Here is a 15,019-nt window from a genome sequence, read left to right as displayed (position 1 = left end):
GCCATCATCCTGGGAATTGCCAGAAAATAAAGAAAAGAAATTTCTCACCTCCAGGGTCTTTGGCACTATCAAATAGTTCAACATCAGAAACTGATAAGGTTTCATCAAGAGGAGACATCGACATCTGCTTTGCTCCACTTGAAGAACCATGGGACCTCTCCATCTGACTTTCAGACTTGCATCTAGAACCTTTCCCTATATGTGTTCTCCCCCATTAGAAAGTGAGTTCCCTGAGAGCAGGCACTCTCACTTTTCCATTTGCTTCTATAGATCTAAGCAAGATGCTTTGCACTTAACAAATGCTCTTTAATTTATTCATTCATCAACTGGACCATACTCAAAGACTCTGAGTTAATAAAACTTAAAACCATCTTTACGTCATATTAAGGCACTTAAATGGCAGTGGAGTATGGCAGTAATAGAGGTGAATGAGGAGAAAGAGGAAGAAGAAGAAGAGAGGGAAGAGGAAGAAAAGGAAAAGGAAGACAAGAACAAGAAGAAGGAGAACTATGAGGAGGAGGAAGAGAAGGATGATAACTGACTTTTTACAATTAGAAGTTTACAAATCTCTCTACATACATAGGTTTTCATGACAATCCTGGGAGGAAAATAGCATAAGTATTATTATTCTTGTTTTGCAGATGAGAAAGTTTAGACTTCTGAAGGCAAAACAACAAAAAATAACAACCACACACACATTTAAAGAATATTATATCTCTGTAGCTAGAGGAAGAATTAACAAATAGAAATATGTTCAAAACATTTTTATTTATATCTATCTATCTATCTACACATACATACTTGTGTCTAATAGTAGTTATCAGGGGAGGAGGAGGAAAAAGGGGAAAAATTTACATGATAACTTTATTATATATTTAAAAGAAATAAGTTGTAATAATACATTTTCAGTTTCAAGTACAATAATATTTTAATCTACTGCACTATTAAAAACTTGTTTTTACTATTTCTAGTCATATGAAAAGTGCTCCAAATCATTATTGATCAGAGAAATGCAAATTAAGATAACTCTCAGATTGGCTAAGATGACAGGAAAAGATAATGACAAATGTTGGAGGGGATGTGGGAAAACTGGGACACTGATATATTGTTGGTGGAACTGTGAAAGGATCCAACCATTCTGGAGAGTAATTTCGAACTATGCTCAAAAAGTTATCAATCCATCCTTTGATCCATCAGTGTTACTACTGGGCTTATATCCCAAAGAGATCTTAAAGAAGGAAAAGGGACCTGTATGTGCCAAAATGTTTGTGGCAGCCCTGTTTGTAGTGGTTAGAAACTAGAAATTGAATGGATGCCCATCAGTTGGAGAATGGCTGAATAAATTGTGGTATATGAATGTTATGAAATATTATTGTTCTGTCAGAAATGACCAGCAGGATGATTTCAGAAAGCCTAGAGAGACTTACAGGAACTGATGCTGAGTTAAATGAGCAGAACCAGATCATTATACACAGCAACAACAAGACTATAAGATGATCAATCCTGATGGACATGAAGAGAGCTTCAACAATGAGATGAACCAAATAAGTTCCAATTGTTCAATAATGAAGAGAACCAGCTACACCCAGCGAAAGAACTATGGGAAATGAGTATGGACCACAACATAGTATTTCTACTCTTTCTGTTATTGCATTCTTGTTTTCCTCCTCAGATTATTTTTACCTTCTTTCTAAGTCTGATTTTTTTTTGTGCAGCAAGATATCTGTATAAATATGTATACATATATCATATTTAACATATACTTTAACAGATTTAACATGTATTGGACTACCTGTCATCTAGGGAAGGGAGTGGGGGGAAGGAGGGGAAAAGTTGGAACAGAAGGTTTTACAAGAGTCAATGTTGAAAATTACCCACGCATATGTTTTGTAAATAAAAAAGATATACTAATTAAAAATATATAACTTTGAAAAAACATGTTTTATTTCTTAAATTCTTCAGAGTAAAATAAAATAATTTTTTAAAAAATCATTATTCTGAAATGAGTGTCCATAGGCTTCACCAATCATTGTTTAGTCATGTCTAATTCTTCATGACCTCACTTGGGATTTTCTTAATAAAAGATGTTGGAGTAATTTGACATTTTCATCTTCAGCTCGTTTTATAGATGAGGAAACTGAGGCAAACAGTATTGAGTGACTTGCCTAGGATAACACAGATAGTAAGTGTCTGAATCTAGATTTGAACTCAGAAATGTCCTGACTCCAAGCTGAGCATTCTATCCACTAAAAGCATCATACAACAAAAGTTAAGAATCTCTGGGTGAGACTAATCTTGCTTGGGCAAGGCAAAAGCAGGAAAAATTAATGAATCCAGTATGAATGAGTAAGAAAGTTTCTTACCCATTAGAAGTATTGAAAAGTGAAATGAACTGTCTCAGTACATTGTGGACCTCTCCTCAACAGAAATCAAGACTGGATGACCACTTGTCAGAAATTCTTGATGGGGTACAAAATGAACTATGTATTTGAGGCTCTTTCTATCTCTTAAGATTCTATGAAGTTTAGAGAGGTTAAGTGATATTCTTGGAACCATCTGGTTGGTGACATGGCTATTAAAAAAATCAGAGCTGCTTTTTATACACATGATTTCATTAGATCCTCAATGTAAATCTTATGGGTCTTGGGAGTGGCAATATTATTTGCCCTGTGTATTCTCCTCTACCCCAAAAGAGTTTATTGATTCCCCAAAGAATAATCCTGTAATGCTGTATACATGCAGGAAGATGTGACTTCTGTTTTGATGGGAGAGGAAGAGTTGGGAAAGAAGAAGCTTTGAATGGGGAGCAAAAAACTCCTGTAATCCCTGGCATGTGAGAAAAAGCTGGGTACTCCTACACACTGATGATTCCCAGAACCTACCACCTGCCTCAGTGACTGTTAAGAGTAAAATAATTCTTTTTTTGATTGAATAGAGATTTACTGTCTTCTGGATTGCTAAGCTATCCCAACTCTATTGTTTAAACTATTCTATGACTTTCCTAGTTACTGTTTTACTATTTGTTTTGATAAATGTTTGCTTACTATGTGTAATTGTCTTTTGTGTAATGAGCATTTGGTGGGAGGAGAGCTAAGATGGCCAAGATTAAGCTGTGTAACTTCAGGTCTGGGACAAAATTATTTCTGCTTAGTTCCAAGCATCCCCCAGGGAAAATAGTTTTTTTATCCTAAACTCAGAAGAATTGTGGTCCTAGACTTCAAACATCGAGTGTCTAATATAATATAATATAATATAATATAATATAATATAATATATAATGTTTCCCTTGAAGATAGAAAGTAAGGGAATTATTAAAGCCTTAGTCATCTTCCTAAATCTCACAAAGTTGGAGCTATACTTTACCCAAGACATAAAGTGGGACATTCTAGTTCTGTCTATGCATCTCATATATAGGGCCATTTACTTCCTTGTTAGGCACAATATCCATGTTACACTTATGTAGCAGGAAAGGAAACCAAGGTTCAGAGAGATATAAGTAGCATGTCCAAGGTAAAACTTAAATCCTGCTCTAGCTGTACTTGAAGAATTTTTTTCTGAGTTATGGTTGTCAAATCAAATCAAGAAGCATTTATTAATTAAGCTTAATTTATTAATTGTCAGGTTCTGTATTAAACCTTGAGGATACAAAAAGAAGAAGAAGAAGAAGAAGAAAAAGGAGAAGGAGGAAGAGGAGGGGAGGAGGAGGAGGAGGAGGAGGAAGAGAAGAAGAGGAAGAGGAGAAGGAGAAGAGGAGGAGGAGAAGTCTTTCCCTCCACTTTTCTTTATTTTTAAGAGTATGTCATTCATATCATATATTGTATATGCCATTTGGAACTTACTGTGCTATATGGTATTATATATGTATGTCTGAATGTATGTATTTAGTAAGCCTCTATTTTTTGCCAAACTATTTTTTAGCTTTCTCAGAAGTTCTTGGGAAAGCAGTCCTTCCCTAATTAATTTTTGTCCTAGATTTATTGAAAATTATGTGACTGAGATCAATTGTTTCTGATTCTTGTTTATCTACTCTATTTTATTCATCCAATTTTCTATTTTTATTCAGTAGTTTTAAAGTTTACTACTTTATGGCTATCTTCAGCAATGAGAGGATACAAATCAGTTCCAATTGATCAGTGATGAACAGTAGCTGGGTGTTTCAGCTACATTCAGTGAAAGAACACTGAGAAATGAGTGTGGACCATAACATAGCATTTGCTTTCTTTCTATTGTTTGCTTGCATTTTTGTTTTTCTTTCCAAGTTATTTTTACCTTCTTTCTAAATCAGATTTTTCTTATGCAACAAGATAACTGTAAAAATATGTGTATATATATATATTATATTTAACATGTTTAACACATATGGGACTGCCTGCCATTTAGAGAAGGGGGTGAAGGGAAGGAGGGGAAAAGTTGAAACAGAAATGTTTGCAAGGGTGAATGTTGAAAAATTACCCATGCATATGTTTTGTCAATAAAAATCTATAATAATAATAAAAAGGTTACTACTTTGTAATGTAGTTTGAGATTATTGTCTTTTGTTTTTCCAAAAGAATTTTGTAATTATTTTATGTAATTCTACAAATTATCTTTTTGGTAGTTTGATTGTTATTATATTAAATTTATAAATTGAGTTAGGAAAATAAAAATTTTAATATATTATCACAGCCCAGTCATGAGCAATGGCTATCTCTCCAATCATTTATCTGTCTAATGTCTTTATCTATGTAAAAATAATTTTATAATTGTATTTATATGTATTTGTATCTTAGTATCTAAATATTTCATGCATTTATACCTATTTTGAGAGAGAATTCATTCCTGCTTGCTTTTTTTTTGCTAAAAGGAAATAAAAATATAGGTTTATTTTGATCCATGGTATTTTACTAAAACTCTTATCTCCATTAATTTCTTTGCTGATTCCCTGAAATTTTCTCAATATATCATTATGTCATCTGCATATAAAGATAATTTTGTTTCTCTTTTTTAATGTTTACTGTGCAATTTCTTGTCTCAACTTATTAACATTTTCAGAACTATATAAAATAATATAGCGAAGAGGATATTGCTGTTTTTAATGGTTTCCCCACCATACTACACTTCCTCTCTGAGGACGATGATAAGCACATAAGCTCAGTTAGTTTCCTCTTGCTGTACTTATGATCAAAGACTATTCACTCATTTTGCTGTAGTCATAATTTACCACGAATGAGGTCAGCTTAACATCATTTACATGCAATTTATCATTGGAAATTTGTTCTTTAAGCTTAAGTTATTTAAATTTCTACTTTTGTTTGAAAATGCTGAATTCTGACATGGGGAAGGCACATTCAGAAATGGCAAAGCTTGAAAGGCTTCTGAAGTCACTTAAAAACAGATGAAGCCATTGACAGCTTTTTCTGATTTTCAGTTTTCTAACAGTAGTTCAACAATTTTTTGAATGGGAACAGACTTTCTCCAGCTGATTCCCACAGTGATTTCCTTCATGACTTCAAAACTCAAGGATGTGAAGAAAGAAACTGGAGTGCCGTAAGGATTTGCACCATTCCACTAGATCTCAGCATTCAAGGTTACAGCCAAGACATTACTCTCTTGCCACTAGGACTCATCACCAAGGGAACCATTGACATTGTATTCTGTGTTGACAAGACAGCCTGTTCAAATGAATGTAGAGGAAGGAGCCAGTTGAACGTGGTTTCTGTTACAATATCATAGGCCTTCGTAAGAGTATAGAAAGCATCAGATTCCAATGAGATAAATAATTTGAGAAAGCTAGGGATAGTTGGACAATGATTCTTTGAGAAAAAGTACAGGCATTTCATGAGTCAGAGTACAAATATCAGATTGTATACATTTCTTTCTTTTTTATCAGGTCAGTTCCCTCACATAAGTTTCCAACTATTCTTTTTTTGCAAGATCAAATGATAAGGTTGTTGGGGGTTTTTTAAAAGCCAAATTGGGGAGAGTAGGGACTGTTTTACCCAATTAATATTTCTATTGTTTTCATAATATTTTTCATAACTCTACTGCTTTTTATCCCCACTAAGGTATTTCTCTCAACCTGGAACTCACACTCAAGAATTAGAAGGGATATCTCAGAGGGAAACTGCTTCTTTAAGTTCTAGGATTACTCTGTGGTGAGGCTATACACTTACTAATATATATATGAATCCCCATCAGTGTAATTCCCATTAATGTTCAGCCAGTAGACACAATTTTCTCTTGGCAAAGACATTTACTAAGATAGTATCATAAATACAGTAGTTATAAGACATTCCCCCTTTCCAAATCTAGGGTGCATTTTGCAACAAGTATATACAGTATCCTTGGAAAGAATGGGCACAAACTAAGAGTGCAACTAAGAGACATAGGAGTAGGAGTATTTCTAATTGTCATGATGTTTCTCCTGACACTGAGTCTTTGCAATTTTTATCTGTTGCTCTTATACAAATCTATCTCTACTGATAAAGGTAGAAGAAAAATTGTAACCCGTGTCATGTAATTCACAGGAGACAACAAAATAATAGAGGAACATAAAGGAAGAGATAGAGAACATCACAGGATATAAAATGAATCATTTTGGTTACCTCAAATTAAACAAGTTCTGCACAAACAAAATTAATGCAGCCAATTTTAGAAGGTAAGCAGAAAATTGGAGGGAATTTTTATAGCAAATTCTCTGAAAAAAGGTTTCATTTCTCAAATATATGGAGAACAGAATCAAATTTATAAGAACACAAGTCAATTCCCAATTCATAAATAGTTAAAGGATATAAACAAGTAGCTTTCAAAAGAAGAAATCAAAGCCATTTAGAATTCTTTGTAAAATAATGCTCTAAATCACCATTGATTAGAAAAATACACATTTAAAAACTCTGAAGTATCATCTCACACCCACACCTATCAGATTGGCTAAGAAGAGGAAAATGACAAATGATGGAAGGAATGTGGAAAAATAAGGACATGAATGCATTGTTGGTGGTGTAGTGAATGAAAAACTTTAGTGGATTGAAAATGGGCTCTGCTCTTGGTCCTGTTCTGATCTACATTTTTGTCATGTAAAGAGATCAGTGGGGTTTTAAGTGAATTGCAAGAATGATGAGTACAGAATGTGATGTGGTAATCAAAAACAACAACAACAACAACAACCTAAGCCAATCTTGGACCATATTAACAAAAGTGTCTAGAGTGAGGGTACCCTTATTCATACTCCACTTGGATTTGATCATTCCACATCTGAGCACTATATCCCTTTCTAGACGCCACATTTTAGAATTGGCATTTTTACAAGTTGGAGTGCCCAAAGGAAATGGATCAAGTTGGTGAAAAGACTAAGGAGGCATTCCATTTGAAAATTAGTTGAAGGAATTTGAAGTTTATTTGTTGATTGGTCAGTTGATTTTCTTTTTTGTGTTTGTTTTTTAGCACAAAGCAAAGAAACAATTTAGAAGTGTCATGTTAGCTCTCTTCATATATGATAAGATTATTGAGTGATATAACCAAGGCAGGATAACTGGAACTTTGTCTTAGAGTACCAAAGTTTAGAGAGAGATTTAGAACATCTGTAGTCATTCACTAGACTTCATTTCATAGTATACCAGGTCATTATTCTGTATTTCAATGGCTATAACCTAGCTGGCCCCATCCTACCCTCCAGGGTTTAGAAACATGATATCCTGGGGCTGCTGACTTTCCACTCCTTGCCACTAATATTAGCTTTCCAGAATGCTGACAACAGTGAAAGGGGACAGTAGAGAGAGAAAAAGGAAGAACTATAAAAGTCTCAGAAATTTGGACCCTATTTAGTATAACTGCCAACAACCCTGCATGTCTTAATCATCCTCAAAAGCATGTCTATTACAGCTCAGTTAAATAATTAACATTCAGCATAATGATGCTGACTCATCCTGAAAGATTAAATTATAGCTGGCACACTATTTAGGAAGGTGTGGATGCACATAATAAACTTTGGAAACTTTTCCATCCAAAAAAATCAAAATGAAAAAAAATTAGCTATTTGATTCTTTAGTTACCTGAGAAATTTATTCATGTAGACAAAATATCTCATTCTACAATGACACTAGATAAATGAATCATTGTTATATACAAAGATGTCTAATATATTTAGCATCCGGGTTGGAAAAGTCTTTGGGAAGGGAAAGATGATATGAGCTTTGTTTGCAGGGAGCACTTACAGCATGTTGTCATAGCTCCTGAGCCTGCCAGGGGAAATACAGAGGCAGTACAACCACTTGGAGAAATGTTCCCGTTTTAAAGAATGGTCTCCATGGGAAGGGAAAAATAATATCACACACACACACACACACACACACACACACACACACACACTATCTTTTCAAACATGATGACCAAAGGAAAATGTCAATTTGTACCATCTGGTTTGTTCTTTAAATAACTCCTTTTACAAAAGAAATAGTTTCTGCCTTAATTTGTGGTTTTACCTTTTTCCTCCAAGAGACCTGTTCTTGGAGAGGAGAAGGGACAATGGAGTGGAAGAAGAGAAAGAGAGGGGGCAGGGTTAGTCCTGATGAATCCATCTATTCTGCAATAGCTTTGGTATGCTGCTGCCTACACAGCAGTATTTAGCACAATTATGGGGATAATAAGGAGTCAGACAAATTATCTGCAAATAGATATGTCTATTTGTAAATCCAAGTGCTTGGAACATGGGTCTCAAGCCAAGGAAAAATTATGCCTTTTGCCAGACATGAATGGCGTTCACCACTTTATTTTCTAAATCTAACTTGATGTTTCCAAACCTAAGATGTTAGATCTTGACAGCTGGGATATCCAAGATAATGGACAGATTGTCCCAACTGGAGGCTTTTTGGTCCAGGTATTCTCCATATGAGAATGTTTGAGAAGCTGCTACTGAATGGGTAGGTGGGGTTTGAGGGGTAGGATGAGTATTTTTTTCCCCAATTCATTTCTGTATGAAACATTCAGTACATTGTGAAGAGCCAAAGGACTTGGGTTTGAATCCAACCTGCCACTTCCTACTTGTGTGATTTTATATGCGCCATTAACTTCCTTGGACCTCAAGGTCCACACTTGTAAAATGAAGGAGTTGGACTAGATAGCTTTTGTGGTCCCTCCTGTGATCTGGAATCCTAGAACTTATTAACCTCTGAAGTACCAGCATTGGTAGGCTACAGATTCAAATCTCCGTTCTGTACTTCTTGTCTTAGTGTCCTTAGGCATTTTACTTTAATGGGTAACAATTTCCTCCTTTGTTACCTTTAGGTAACATTTTCCCATTTGAAAATGAATAAATTAGGTTAGATGTTCTCTAAGGTCTTATCTGACTTTTTATATTATAATCCTACTAATTTAATTTGACAGATTTAAGTTTTTTGTACAACAATTTATTGAGTATCTACTATATTCAAGATCTTGCAAATTATTGTCCAGTTGTTTCAATCAAGTCTGACTCTTTATAACCCCATTCATGAGTTTTCTGATAAAGATATTGGAGTGATTTGCCATATCTTTCTTCAGCTCATTTTACAGATGAGGAAACTGAGGCAAAAAGGGTTAAATGACTGGATAAAACACAATCACAGTTGGACCACAACAGCAACAAAGTAAACCGAAGTTCAGCCAACCTGGCCTTCCTTCTGTTTTTCACATGCAACCTTTTCTTTCCTATTTCTGTACCTTTGCATTGGCCATCCTTCATACTTGTAGTTGGAGGTATAGAGGATGACTGACTACCTGTATATCCACTTTTTATTTCACTACCATTCCTAAAAGTAATTATAATCTAACACTTTATTAGCAAAGTAGCAGAGGGGGATACCTGTTCTGTTCAATATTCTTTTGAGACCAATAGTCATAGATAATTTGTTTACAAAATGTTTGAAGAACATAGAGCTTGGAAAAATAATAAGTAATAGTTGACTTTATATGGTATTTTACATGAGTTATTTTATTTCTTCTGTACAATAATCCTACTCCGTAGAAATTCCTTTTCTCATTTTATGGAAGAAATATTCCTCAGAGCAGTTAAGTGACTGCCCATAGCCACACAGATTACAAATGTTAAAAGCAGGATTCAAAGCCAGGTCTTTCCTAACTCCAAATACTTTTCCTAATGTTGTTAATATAGTTTAATAACAATAATATACTTTTCCCAATACTGCTAATGATATACTTTTCCATGACTTTTCCTATATCTAGATTCCAATTAGTGTGAATACTGAATCTCATAAAGTGGTCATATGTATTTAAATTTGCGCTATTCCCATTTATAATTATGTAAAATCTGTTCATTGGTTCCAATGCAATGGAAAAATGTAGCACAAAATCTAATAATGCAACTACTTCATGGGATTCATTATTAGCACTAATCAGGACCTGCCAGTATATTAATTGCCTTATACATTGGGTGGCAGATTCAGAATTCAAATATTATGAAAGGTTAGAGTGACTGACCAAATCTATCATATGGAATTTAATTATGATAACTATACAGGAGGCATCAGGATCTAGACATAGCGACAGGAATGTAGGGTCCTGCTCCAACCCCTATTGGTCTGATAAGCTGTGGTCAGACACACTGCACCTTGACCCTGACATAGTAATGTAATTTTGGTCTTCTTCAAGCATGAAGGAGAACAATCAACCAACCAATCAATGGTTGTTGTTGTTGTTGTTGTTGTTGTTGTTGTTTTTAGCACCATTAGATTAATGGGAAAGAGAGGTGGTACAGTAGATAGAGTTCTAGGTCTGAAAATCAGGAGGACTTGTCTTCCTGAGTTTGAATTTAGCCTCACATGCTAACATTGTGATATGGGAGAAATCATTTATCCCTATTTGCCTTAGTTCCCTCATCTATAAAATGAGCAAAAGAAGGAAATGGCAAATCATTCCAGTATCTCTGCCAAGAAAATCCCAAATGGGGTCATGAAGAGTCAGACATGACTGAAATGACTGAACACCATGACGAAATGAACACCAAATGAACACTATGATGAATGAACACTAAATGAAATGGAGCCTTTGAGGGCCTTCAGCCTAGGTCAACCCTAGGAAATCTGCCTCTGCCACTTCACAAGACCCATGAGACATTGAACAAATCCTCTGAACTATTATTAATATGATTTTTTAAAATTTTAATATGGTTTTAAAAACCATATTAAACCATAAAGTTTTCTATCTTTTCTATACTGACTGAAAACAAGTAGGGTTTTCATTTGGAATTATTTCTCTAATAATAGGGATGACTTTTCACTGATCCATCTACATTCAGTCTTCCTTATGATCAAGGAAGGGCAAACATTTTTGTGTATAAGATGAATGTCTGGGTTTGGGGATGTCCAAGAATAAGACAAATGCATTGATTGCCTTAGGGGTTGAACTCATGACTGTGCCTTCATCAGTGACAAGTTCTAACAAAGTTATGAAAATCCAGAGGTGGTATTTAATTCTGGGTCTTTCAAAGTTGTATATAAATATATTATGTTCAATTAATACATTATCAATCATTATCATTAATAATTAATTATACTAAATAATTTATATTACATATATGAAATAAATTCAACACTCTATGCCTTAATTTTTCCATCTATAAAATGGATATGGCAATGGCTGACTCCATGTTGTGAAGGGATAATGACAATATTCCTAAATCAGTGTTTTGTCATCTTACAGCATAATGAGTTCCTGGAGGATACTTTTATTTCTGACTGTAATTTTGGCGTCTGGCACAGAATGAATATTTAATAAATTTTAGTTGAATTAACTTGATAAATGTTATTTTATATGTGTGATCTTTTAAAATTACCAATACCTCTGAAATAGGATGGAGACCAGACTTATGATTTCATTGGTATGGGAGAGTACCCTCTGAAGACATTCTTTATTAATGAAAGTCCATTATTTCTCAGCAAGTTAGAATTGTTTTAGAAAATTGTCTAGAGCAATGAGAGGTTGTTACTTTTGGGATCGACTGTGTTTAATTCTAAGATTTGGCAACTGGTTAGAGAGATCAGTAACTAACTCTGAGGTTGCACTCCCAAGATGATCAGAAGAATGGGATCCCCTAGACATAAATGGGGAAAGACAGAGATGTGTTGGATTTAAAGAGAAAAATAACCCTTTGTATTTTTCACACATTGAATTGGAGATGTTAATGGGACATCCAGGTAGAGATGTCTATCAAGCAGTTGCTCATAGGAGACTAGAGTTCAGATTGTTAACTAATTAAGTTTTTCTTAAGTATTTAAAATATCCCAGGAACTTTGCTAAGTCCTAGGAATACAAAGCAAAGTAAAAACCCATTTCCTAACCACTAGAAACTTAACCACTAGAAACATTCTGATGGAGGAAACAACATGCAAATGTCCATGTGCATACAAAATATATTGAGTTTTTATATATGAATTTGAGAGTCAGCTGCAGAGAAAAGATAATTGAATCCATAGATGCTGATGAGATCAATAAGAGAGATGCTATAAACAGAGAAGAGAAAAGAGTTCAGGATAGGGTCCTGGGGAACACCACATTTAGTGGGCAGGAGATGATGGATCATATAGCAAAGACCCTGAGAAGTCATCAGATAGTTTTTAGCAACAACAAGTAGAAAATGTGACTAGTGATATAATACAGAGTTGGGGTTTGGCAAGCATGTGTGTATGATTCTACATGATTATCTGTGTGATTATGACTCGGAGTGTATGTATATTATGTATATGACTATGAGTGTATCCATTTCTCTGACTGCCCAGTTCAGGGCATTTACTCCAATGGCGCATTTCTCCATTTGACAGTGGGGTTTTTGTGAACTTGGTAAATCAGTTTTCATCAATAAAATAGTTTTCACATCCTAAAACTTGTTTTAGACAAGTTGTTTGTTACTTTATATGGAACAGCTGAAAATCCGACCTGGAGAACAGACTCTGTTCCTGGCTGGGGCAGAAGGAAACATGGGCTATAGGGCAGGATCAGCAGGATCAGGCAAGGTTGTTCACCTGAAGTCCCTGAACATGTTTCAAAAATATTTGGACAACTGTATTTCAATATAATTGGTTTCCTTTGTAATCTTGTGTTTTATTTTATGCATTTAAGAATACTTAGAGAAGGGTTTCATAGGCTCCCCCAAACTGCTAAAGGGGTCCATTACACAAAAAAGTTAAGAACTCCTGCTCTAAGAACAGCCTTCAGAGATTTCTTTTGTAATTACCAGGAATTTCTCAATTGAGGCCAACCATCTGGCTGGCCTTGAGGAGAGAAGTTTTGCAGCATAGGGAGGAGTCTCTGATTGGCTGAGGACACCGTATGGAGAAGGGAGCATGAGGAGGCACGAGGTACAAGACACAGATGGGCTGCTGACAGCAGAATTCCCTTTATCCAGGTTTGATGCCCAAGGAATCAGCATCTATCCCTGTGTACCTGGACCACCTGCTTTTAAAGTTACGGAGCCTTTCTTTCAGTTCCGTTTTCAAGGAGCTAGAGTGGAGGGGAGGGCGGGTTGTTATTTTTGTTAAAAGGGGGATCTGGTTTTTGTCCAGCCAAAAGGATGCCCAGGTGTTTTCACAGCAGCCCCCAGTGTAGGCCTGGAGGGCTGGAGTGGATTTCAGGACTTGTATGCCAAACTACACTTTCAAGAGGTGTCAGATATCGAAAACCAATTTGGAATGCCAATGCAAGCACAGGGGGGAAAGGAGCAAGGCGGCTGGGTGGGCCCAAAGGAGGGGAAGAGAGAGGGAGGGAAAGGGAGGGGGTGAAAAAAGAAAAAGAGAAGGAAGAAAAGTCCTTTCTCGAAGAAAAACTTACTGTTCCAAGTTGGCTGCTCTTTTTAAAAATAATTAGTTAAGCAATGCATAAAAACAGGTAAGTCTGTTCTACATTGCAAAGAGTCTTGGCAGAGATTGGGGATTTTTGTGAACCGGGGCTTTGTAGGACAGGAGAAGGGAATTGTATCCTGGTGACCTAAGGCAACCCAGCTTGTAAGAGGAACCAGGCTATTTTAGACTGACATGACCTCTGTTAACCCTTCCACACCCAGGTTCCAAAGGAAATCTGGAGGTAGATAAGTATTACTGATACCATAGAAGGAAAAGAAATGAGAGGGGGAAGGAAGACGCAAATAAAATAAAAAAAGTAAAGGCAGAAGGGAAGGGAAGAGAAGAAAGAAGATGAGAAGAGAGATAAGGCAAAAGGAAAGGGAAAAGGGAAGGAGAGGAAGAGAAAGAAAAGGGGAAAGGAAATGAGGGAAAGAAAAGGAGGAAAGAAAGGAAAGAGGAAGGGAAAGGGTAGAGGAAGAAAAGGATTAGTAAAGAAAAAAGAGAGAAAAGATAAGAGGGAAGGAGGAAGAAAAGGACTGGAAAGGAAAGAAAGGAGAGAAGAAGGAATGGAGGAAAAAAAAGAAATAAGGAAATGAAAGGAAAAAGGAAAGGAAAGGGAAGAAAAAAGGAAAGGAAAGGAAAGAAAAAAGGAAAGGAAAGAAAAAAGGAAAGGAAAGAAAAAAAAAAAGGAACGGAAAGAAAAAAGGAAAGGAAAGGAAAGGAAAGAAAGGAAGGAAAGGAAGAGAAGAGAAGGAAAAAAGAATCAAGAGTCTTATTTCTTCATGATGCTTCATTTTTCTCACCTTTAAAATGAAAAGATGGCCTAAATGTTAGATAAGATTCTTTCCAACTTTACATTTTTCTTTGTTATTTTGAGGTGTTTCCTCCATTTTTTCAGTCCTTGGGTATCCATAAATGTGTTTGCTGCTGCCCCTTCTGATAGGATTCAGAATTCTGCTTTCTAATGAGTCATGAAATCATAAAATTAAGACATTCTGGGAAGCCAGAGGAATTCGGCTTAAAATGTGTGTTTGGGGATTGGTAGACATTAAAAGAATGTTAATGTCTGGATTCCTTCCCCACTCCCCCCTTTCTGTTTTCTTCTTCAAGCTAAGGAATGAGTCATGGTCATTATCAGGGTTGTAAAAATGCTCCTGAAGGAAAAAAGAATAGATTCTGGTGGGGTGCAGACAATTTCATGTCTTGGACAT

This window comes from Sarcophilus harrisii, chromosome 4 (genome assembly GCF_902635505.1).
Source record: "Sarcophilus harrisii chromosome 4, mSarHar1.11, whole genome shotgun sequence".
Classification (NCBI taxonomy): domain Eukaryota; kingdom Metazoa; phylum Chordata; class Mammalia; order Dasyuromorphia; family Dasyuridae; genus Sarcophilus; species Sarcophilus harrisii.
This window is presented reverse-complemented; position numbering follows the sequence as displayed.